Genomic DNA, 8,863 nt, shown 5'->3' with positions numbered 1-8,863 from the left:
GTGCTGAACCCACCCCCATGGTGCCAGCAGTGATGCCATGGTGCTATTTCTGGCTGGACCTGTAGCAGGTCCTGCGTCACTGCAGCCACATAGCTCCTGTGCAATGGAGTGGGCAGAGCAGGGTCTCAGTGTGGCAGGGCAGTGGATGGGAAGTGGCACAGCTCTGGAGGCCACAGGACCTGGTATGGAGACCTCAATGCAGCCCCTAGCCCAGAAAATTGGGTCAGGCATGGTGTCACCCCTGTGACCCCCTCTCACTCTCTCCCCTGCATCCCTCCTGCCCACATTGATTTGTTCTGCATTCCTTGATTAATTAATCTCAGAGAAATGCAAGGTCTGTTAATTACCCCTGATTAATTAGGGTGAACTTTTAATTATATCCCTGAGCTGAGATGTGCTGTTCAATAGGCTTCATAATTAGTGACCCAGCAGTCTCTGGTAGACCAATTAGCCCAGGGTAACAAGTGAGAAGAGCCCAGAGCTGCCCAGCAGGTAGCATGCTCCGTGGTGATCTGGCATGGAGCTGGCTGTGCCATGGGTCAGCAGAGCTGGCAGAGGTGGCTGCCAGCCTCACACGGGGCCCTGTAAACCAGTGCCAACTGCACAGAGCTGTCCCCATGCTGTGTGCCACGTCCCATCAGCATGGCAGTGGTGTCAGTGGCCTGGCCTCAGGGCACAGCGATGCTGAGAGGCTGTAGTGAAGGGTGGCCACAGCCACATCCACTGGCCAGGGCTGCCCTGTGCCCTGCCCTGGGGGTTTCTTGTCCCTGGGGAGTTGTGATGGCACCTGGCTGAGATACAACTCAACCTCCACCCAGAGGCAGGGAGAGGCCACATTGATCTAGTTTCAAGTCCTTCTAGCTCCACAGTGGGCTGGCATCCCTTGGGGCCACAGCTACTGCAGAACTATCCTCCTGGACAGGTTGGCAGAGCTGGCTGATGGCCACGCTGGATGCCCAGATCCCCATGGATATCCTTAGCTCTGCCAGTAGCTCCTGGCTGACAGCATGGGTAAGGCACTTCGGGATACCCCAGTGGTGCCCAGAGGGAGGGGACACAATGCCTGGCAGAGTGATGGCATGCATGGTCAGCTCGCTGCCCTGCTCACCATGACATCCTTCTGTTCTGCCATCCTCCTGTTCTGCCATCCTCCTGTTCTTCAGCCTGTCCCTGGCACACCTGAGTCAAGGTCCTGGCAGGCAGAAGGAAACTTTCTTCCCATGGAGATGTTTTCCTCATCTGCTGCAGTTTAATATCCAGGTCAGGAAGCAGATGGAGAACAGCCCGGGTGTCCTGGCTAATGGGGACAGGCAGAGCTGTTTGTCAGCACTGTTTACCCAGGCAATTAATGGTGCCAACAAGACAGCCACCCTCCTGCTCCCACCTCCCACTGCAGCTCAAGAGTTGGGCACCATGGGGAGGGATGGCACAGACAGCCCTGGGCATGCACTGCTCCACCGCAGATCCCAGAGAGAAACTGAGATAGCACAGGCTGGTGCCAGGGCTGGAGGAGGGCCCAGTCCCAGTGAGCCCCCTGACTCAAATGCCTGCCAGTCGGGGGCAGGGGGGGGGGAGGGCACCTCTGATATGCCTAAGGAAGTGGTTCAGCTTGTGCCAAGCATGGCCCACAGGTGTGGGGCTGCACTTCCCCCTGCCCTCCAGCTCTGCCCATTGGGTATAGCCACTGCCAGCTGTCAAGCCTGGCAGTGGGCACTGCTGGCACAGCACACAGCCCCTGGGAGAGGGTCTCACCTGCCAGTGGAGTACAGGTACCATCCTCTGTTCCACTGACCAATGGTCCATTTCTCACTGCCTGGCACCTCGGGCACTGCTGCTGCCCAGGGACTCATGTCAGAGCTGCCTGTGGGCCAGGGAACTCATTAGTAATTAATTTGGCTTCTAATCCTCTAATCCAGCTGCTCTTTGATTTGATAAGCACCAAATCTGCTCCGGCCACATGCTCTCTGTTCCCTGCCATACCTCCCCTCACAGGCAGTGGCAAGGACGGATGGCACCCCTTGCTCTTCCCATTGCAGCCCCAAGCCCAGGACCAGCCCCATGCACTGCTCTTCCCTGGGGCAGAAGACTTGGGGTCCTGCCCAGCCATGCCATGCTGTGCCATGCCAAGCTATGCCATGCCATGCTGTGCCATGCCATGCTGTCCTGTGCACAAGTAGCTAGAACTAGTATAGGAAGCCATGCTGGCCTCATGCTCCTGGGTGCAGGAATGGGCCTAGAGGGGTCAGACCCCAATGCCACCCAGAGGGAGGGGGCTAACGGGATCTCCCCCTCCATTCCTTCCTGCACTTGGAGCTGAGGCAGAGCAATTCCCACCTGTTTCAGGGCTGAGTCCAGGAGCCACCAAACACCTACGGTGTGAGGAGAGGAACATTCCCTGTCCCACTGTGCCATGGTCCCACTTGGGATGGATAGAGCCAGAGACTGGCATAGCCATGAAGTCAGCCCTGCCTGTGGCACAGCCATGGTGCCATGCCAGGGCTGCCCTCCGTCCTTCTGCATTCCCAGTGCCTGAGCTGTGGTTCTCCCCTACAGCTGCACAGTGAAGCTGGAGCCCTGTGCCTCACCTGGTACTGTGGACACAGGGCCACCAGCCATAAGCTGCCTATGGGAGCAGTGGGCAGCGGGGCTGCGGCACACGCCAGGATGAGGGAACATCACAGATGAGAGGCCAAATCCTTCATTAAATCCCAGCAATAATCTCCAGGAACAGCCATGTCAGAACTCTTAGCAGCAAAATGAAATGTTGGAGTCATATTTCAGCTGCACAAAATCGAGATTCATTACAGCCAGAGACTTGGCTGCCAGGGGGCCTGACCCAGGCTCACCCACCGCTGATGCCACCAGCCTGGCACCTTGGTCTGTAAACAACTGCTGGTGTTTTCCTTGCAAGTGGCTGGCATTCTGGGGATTGCCAGGGCTGGACATGGCTGGGACAGGGAATCTCTGCATGGGAGAACAGTGTGATGGACAAGGGAGACAAGGTGGCTGTGATCCCTGGGGAGGAGTCTGCGGGTGGGCTGTCATCTGGCAGCACCATGCCCTGCTGGCATCTCTGGTTCCCCTGAAGCTCCCACACGAGGGCTGTGCCCACTGTTCCAGACTCTGCTCCATGGGCATTTACTTCCAGCCCAAATGAAGTTTGTCTCAGAGGGTTCAATCCTGTGTTTAAACATTTCCATTACAGATGAGTCCCAGAGTGCCAAAACCCAAGTGGGACCTTTTGTGCCCATCAGCCCCCGAGGCAGACGGTCTCCTTCCTTCAGAAGTCCCATTTCACTCCTCCCAGCAGAGCAGAGCTTGAGCGTGGTCAGCAGCAAAGTCTGGCTGCCTGTCCTGCCCATCCTGCCTGCCCACCCTTCCCTGCCCTGCTGGGGCCAGTGCCCTCCATGGGCCCTCTTGGCTGAAGGCCTGTGCCGTGGGCAGGTGTGCCCAACTCTGCCCCACACAGGCAGCCCAGGTGCCCATGCAAAAAGGGATCTGGGAGGGGGGTCCTGGCTCATGAGGGAAAAACAGACCCAGACTTGCACACAGGTAAGATTCAGCTGGACAGGTGCTGAGCCAGCTTCTCTAGATGGCATTTTGCAAGAGATGTTGGACCAGATGATCCTTGAGGTCCCTTCCTGTCTGGGAGTCTGTGATTCTGTGACCATGCTAATGAGGATGTCCCTGAGAAGGTAGATTCCCCACCCAAACATCCAGACACTGGGCACACAAGGACTGTCTGTGTGTCCCTATGGACATGGCTGCAAAATGGGCAGAGGCAGAATGGGATGTACCTTTTGCACATCTGGAAAGGCAGGGGCACAGCTGGCTGGGTTGGGACACACCTGGCCAGGGCAGGGACGTGCCCAGTGCATGAACAGCCTGTGCAGGAGCAGGAGTGGGCAGGGATATCCCTGCAGACCCTGACCCCATGGTGTGGGTCTGCACACCCCCACAGCTGGGCACTGGCACTCTGGGCATGGGGCATCCCTGCTGCCTGTCACAGGCAGTTAGTGTCAGATTAGGAGCTGATCCAGAACACAGAGTGTGGGGGCAGAGGAATTAAAGTGCAAGGGAGAGTTTTAATTAGAGGAAGAAGCCAGAGCCTGTGATCAGCCGGGTGAGTGGCTGCCTGCTGTGGGGAATTCTCCGTGTGTCAAGTGCCATCAATCAAAATGCCACTTGCCTCTGCAGGGGCTGTGGCTGCTCTGTCCCTGTGCCCAGTGCTGTGCTGCCTCAGGCAAGGCACCCCCCAGCTGCAGCCCCCTGGCCACCCCACAGCACAGGGGAGTAGGGCCAGGGTCAGCCTGCTCAGTGCCTGTGTGGAGCTGGCACTGGGCTCCTGCACTGAGATGGGTGGCTGTGCTGTGCCATGCCCTGGCCCCCGGCCCTGCTCCAGGGGCCAGACGCAGGACAGTTTCTCTTACGGCTCCTGACAGTTTCCTCAGGAGCCAAATGCAGCTCCTGTGCTCATCTCTGGGCTGACCACGGGCTGTGCTAATTGCTGCAGACCTTTCGATTGCCAGCAGCACAACGGGAGCAAGCTTCCTGGTGTGCAGGGGCAGGAGGCTGGTAAATGGGTCCCCTTGGTCCTGCACCCAGCTGCAGCACCTGCAGCCACTAGGACCCTGGCAGCCTGGGCAGGCAACCTGGCAGCCCCAGCTGTGCCTGTCCTGGAAGAAGGGGTGAGGGCTGGGAGCAGCGAGGCCCAGATGAGCCTGGTCTGATGCCCAGAGCCCAACACGAGAGCACAGGAGAAGGGCCCTGATGCTGAGGGGATGGAGAGCTTGACCAAGGCCACGTTGCTCCTGCCACAGCCTGCTCTCCTGTGCGGGCTTCGGTGCCTTGCCGCTGTCCATGCCGGGCTGTGCTCAGCTGACAGCTGGAGGGTTCCTATAGAAACATGTTTCATGCACCAATTGCTCAGCAGCGCGGAGGTAAAGCGGCTCGAGCTCTGCAGCTCTCCTGCAGGAAAGCAGCCTCCTGGAGATGGAGCGCTTGGGGTGGGAAGAGGAGCCCGTTGGCGGCCGGGACTGAGCTGTGCGGGATGTGCAGATGTAGGAGGAGCGACGTGAAGCTGGGGCAGCCGCGCGGGGCAGTGCCCCTCCTGCAACACGGGACCACGGCCACGGACAGGGAGAGGTGCCCTTCTGCCTGGGTCTCTCCAACTGTTTTCTCCACACTGGCCCAAAGAACTCGGTCGTAAGTATGCCATGCAGGGCTGAGCTGCACAGTGCTCCCTGCCCCACATCCCCACATGCGGGATGCTCTCACTGCACCGGCACCTGAGCTCAACGCTCCTGACTCTATTTATTAGTAAAAAATTATGCAACTGGGTCGTGTTCTTGCTATTTTTTATGCATGAGCCAAGCAGCAAATTCCATTATTAAAAAAGAAAAAAAAAAAAAAAAACACCAAAAAACTGGTTTAGCTAGTGATGCACTAGACCACGCAAGTAAATGCCCAAAATAATTCCAGCTGACACCTTTATGAAGGCAGAGTGAAATGTAAAGTCTGCACAAGCCTTTCATTTGTAATCTCACATCCCTCCCGACAGGCTGCCGGGAGCGGCGCTTTCATCTGGCAGGGCTTTCATCCCCGGGGCTGCCTCTGCCTGTGCCTGTGTCCCGTGGGGAGCTGCAGCCCCCCAAGCCTCGGCCCAGGACTGAGTGTCCAGGAGGACAAAGGCTGCTCTGCTCAGCACTTAGGGCAGGCTCGGGCCAGGAGATCCTGCTGTGACAGCAACCGACATCTGCAAATATCTGCAAATGGTACACGAGACACAAACTGGGAAGGGCACAAGTCGTGCAGAGCCGTAGGCAGAGGCTGAGCCCTGAGGCAGCCTGGAGGAAGTTCCTGGGGGTTCTCTGCAGCCCCTTATGTGCCCTCTCACCCTCCCAGGTGCACGGGAGGACCCTGAAGGCCTGCTGCCCACAGTCTTCTCTGAGATGCTACATGGAGGAAAGTGTAGCATGCTCATGGCAACACCCAGCAAGGGACAAGGTAGGAAAGTCTTCACCTCGTTCCTGCCCATCATTTCTCTCTGTTCATTTACTGTTGGCTTCTGAAGACAGCTCTGCCAGCAGCCAGAGGCTGACATTTTGTCCCCCAAGGGCTGCTTCACCAGTGGCTTGCTCCCAGAGCCCATATTTAATCACCCCAACCTGATTATTTCCAGGTAAATCCTACCCCTCAGCCTGACCTTGCTGTTCTAATGAACTGGACCCTGAGTGTTTTTCTGACCATAACAAATTTTGGTTGACCCCAAAAGTAAGAGATGACAAACAAACCCTGACAGAAATAGCCTGGCCCCTGGAAAAGAGCACTAAATGTAAGTTATCAATTAGCCCTTTCCTCCTCAATAAATCACCATGCTACAGCACCTGACCCTGGCTAGGATGACATTTCTATAACCCATTTGCTACCGTTCATGTGTTAAATGGCTTCCAGTCACCCTAACTTTGGAGATTTTAATCTCCTATATGAAGTCAGTGGTTCTTAGTTATCCAGTGATTTTATTTTTATTGGCTTTGTAAATCAGAGTCCTCCATGTCAGTGCCCGTGGCCAGGGAGAGAGGCGTTTGTCTGTGAAATTGGCTTGACACAGACCATTGAGTGCGATGATGGCAGCTGGTTTGCAGGGCTATGGCTGGACAGCCACTCACATACAGCAGCTTCCAAGGTAGCAACGGAGGTTTCAGCACTGGAAATGCAGCTGAAGCTCTGGCACACCTGGATGGAAGGGACAGAGTGGGAACGAGGTGTTCATGCTCCACCATGCCACTGCTGAGCCGCTGGGATGGGGACAAGACCCCTCAGGGTCAGAGGAATAACTCCTCTAGCATCAGTCTGTCTGAATGCCAGCCTGTGCCCCCTGTCAGGGACACACTGCTGATGCTGCAGCACTGGCAGGTGAGTGCCAGCCCCTTTGAACGTCCTGGCCAGGAGGAAGAGGAGCTCCCAGGCAGTGACCATGTGCCCTTTTTAGGAGCTGTCATGGGAAATTTAGTTGGCTTCAGGCTGAACATTGATCCCTGCAGAGCAACAGGCATCCCAGGGAACAACCCCTAATAAATGTGCTTGCCAGCCCATGCCAGTGATGCTTCTGAATGTGCTCTGGGCTTGGTGGGGGGACATTGTGTGGCACTCGCCTCATGAGCAGCAGCAAGCTGCACTGGGCTTCCCAAGAGGGATTCTTGAGGAGATGCCTCACCCATCCCTGTGCCCCAGGTAGAGCTGGTGCCCAACCAGAGCCTGGGAGCCGGGGCAGGTTGAGACTTAATGACCCTTCCTAAGAGGAGGAATGAGGGTGGCAAGGGTGGCAGTGCCACCTCATTCTGCAGACCCAGATACAAGCCTTGTCTGATGCATTTGCTCATGCCCTGCTGGGGCTACCCCAGTGCTGCTGGGCAATGTTGCAGGTCTGGGCTGTGCCAAGCACCATGTCACCGCTGGCATGGCACATCCTTGAGCACTGAGGAGCAGCAGCTCCCTAGCAGAGCTGAATAATGCCATCAGCTGCTGAACACGTGTCAGATGGCCTCTCCTTGCACTCCCCACAAAATCCCATTCATCAGCAGAGCAGAGCTGGGAACTCTCTAAGTCTATTGCAGTCTCTGGGTTTCTCACGCCGTGGCTCAGCATTCTCCTCCTGCCCTTGGTGTCTGAGGAACCCCCATCTCTGCTGCCCCTTCCTGCTCCTGCTCTGCAGCTCTGCTTTGCTTTGCACCTTCCCTCCCTCTGGGACTGCAAATTTGCTCATCCTTGGTGGGCACCTTCTGGCTCCTTCCCAACTCACTGGCAGGGTGGCATGAGCCAAGGGGGTTGTGAGCTGGCAGGCAGGGAGGCTGTCAGCAGAGAGGCCAGGAGGGGAGCAATGGTCCATGGGGTTGGTGAACCCCTTCTGCAGCTGGTGCCTGCAGCATGCACATGTGTGTGCAGGGCATCCCCTCAGCTCTGGCACAGCTGCCCTGGCCCATGGGGGAGGCAGCATGCGGGGCTGTGGTGCTGGGGCTGTGGTGCCAGGGCTGTTGGGGGACCCCCAACCCCACCAGTGGCTGTGGGGCTCCACTAAAGCACTTTGCTGGTGGCTTGTGACCAGGCTGAGTTCTTCCACCATGGGTGATTGGAGCTGACTTGGGCCTGTGATCCAGAGCCCCCTCTGAATATTCTCCCTTTAATCAGGCTGTCCTCTGGGGAAAGGCTTGTCAGGCTTCATATTTATGCTGCAAGATGAAAGGAAAAATATGTAAACGAGAGGAAAGGAGAGAGAGGAGCAGATTTACAGCTGTGGTCACTGCCTGGCATGGAAATTCCCAGGAAGGTTTTGCCTGGAGCATGCTCAGACAAGTGGTCGTTAACCCCCGGGTCTGTGGGACCGTCAGCATCCCAAGCTCCTCACAGGGGACATTGGCCTGAGGCAGCCTTTTCCCAGGAAAACAGGAGAGCTGCTGCGCTGTTGCTGCTGCTGCTGGACCTCTTGGGAATGGTGAAGTGTGAGCCCTTGGTGGCACGTGGGCACAACACTCCCCAGGCACCTGGGAACACAGCTCTGCTGTGGTCTTGTGTCCTGGCAGGTCCTAGTGCCATGCTGAGACCTGTGTCCCTCCCCTCCCTGGCAGCAGCATGAGCACCCTCAGCAGCAGCTGGCATGGGCTCAGTGAAGGGGCAGGACCCCATGCCAGGGCTGAGCAGCTCCAGGCTGCACAGAGCTGAGGCCTGATCCTTGACTTGGTGCACAACCAGGCAGGGATCCAGCGTTGTGCTTCCAGATGCCCAAGACAAGGGGATCAGCTGAGGTAACTGTTTGCTTTCTCAAAGCTTGGCAGGCAATAAAACATGGGGCAAATGCAAGCAGAAA

The sequence above is a fragment of the Indicator indicator genome, chromosome 22, assembly GCF_027791375.1.
Source record: "Indicator indicator isolate 239-I01 chromosome 22, UM_Iind_1.1, whole genome shotgun sequence".
In the NCBI taxonomy this organism is placed as follows: Eukaryota; Metazoa; Chordata; class Aves; order Piciformes; family Indicatoridae; genus Indicator; species Indicator indicator.
Note: the sequence above shows the minus strand (reverse complement) of the source record.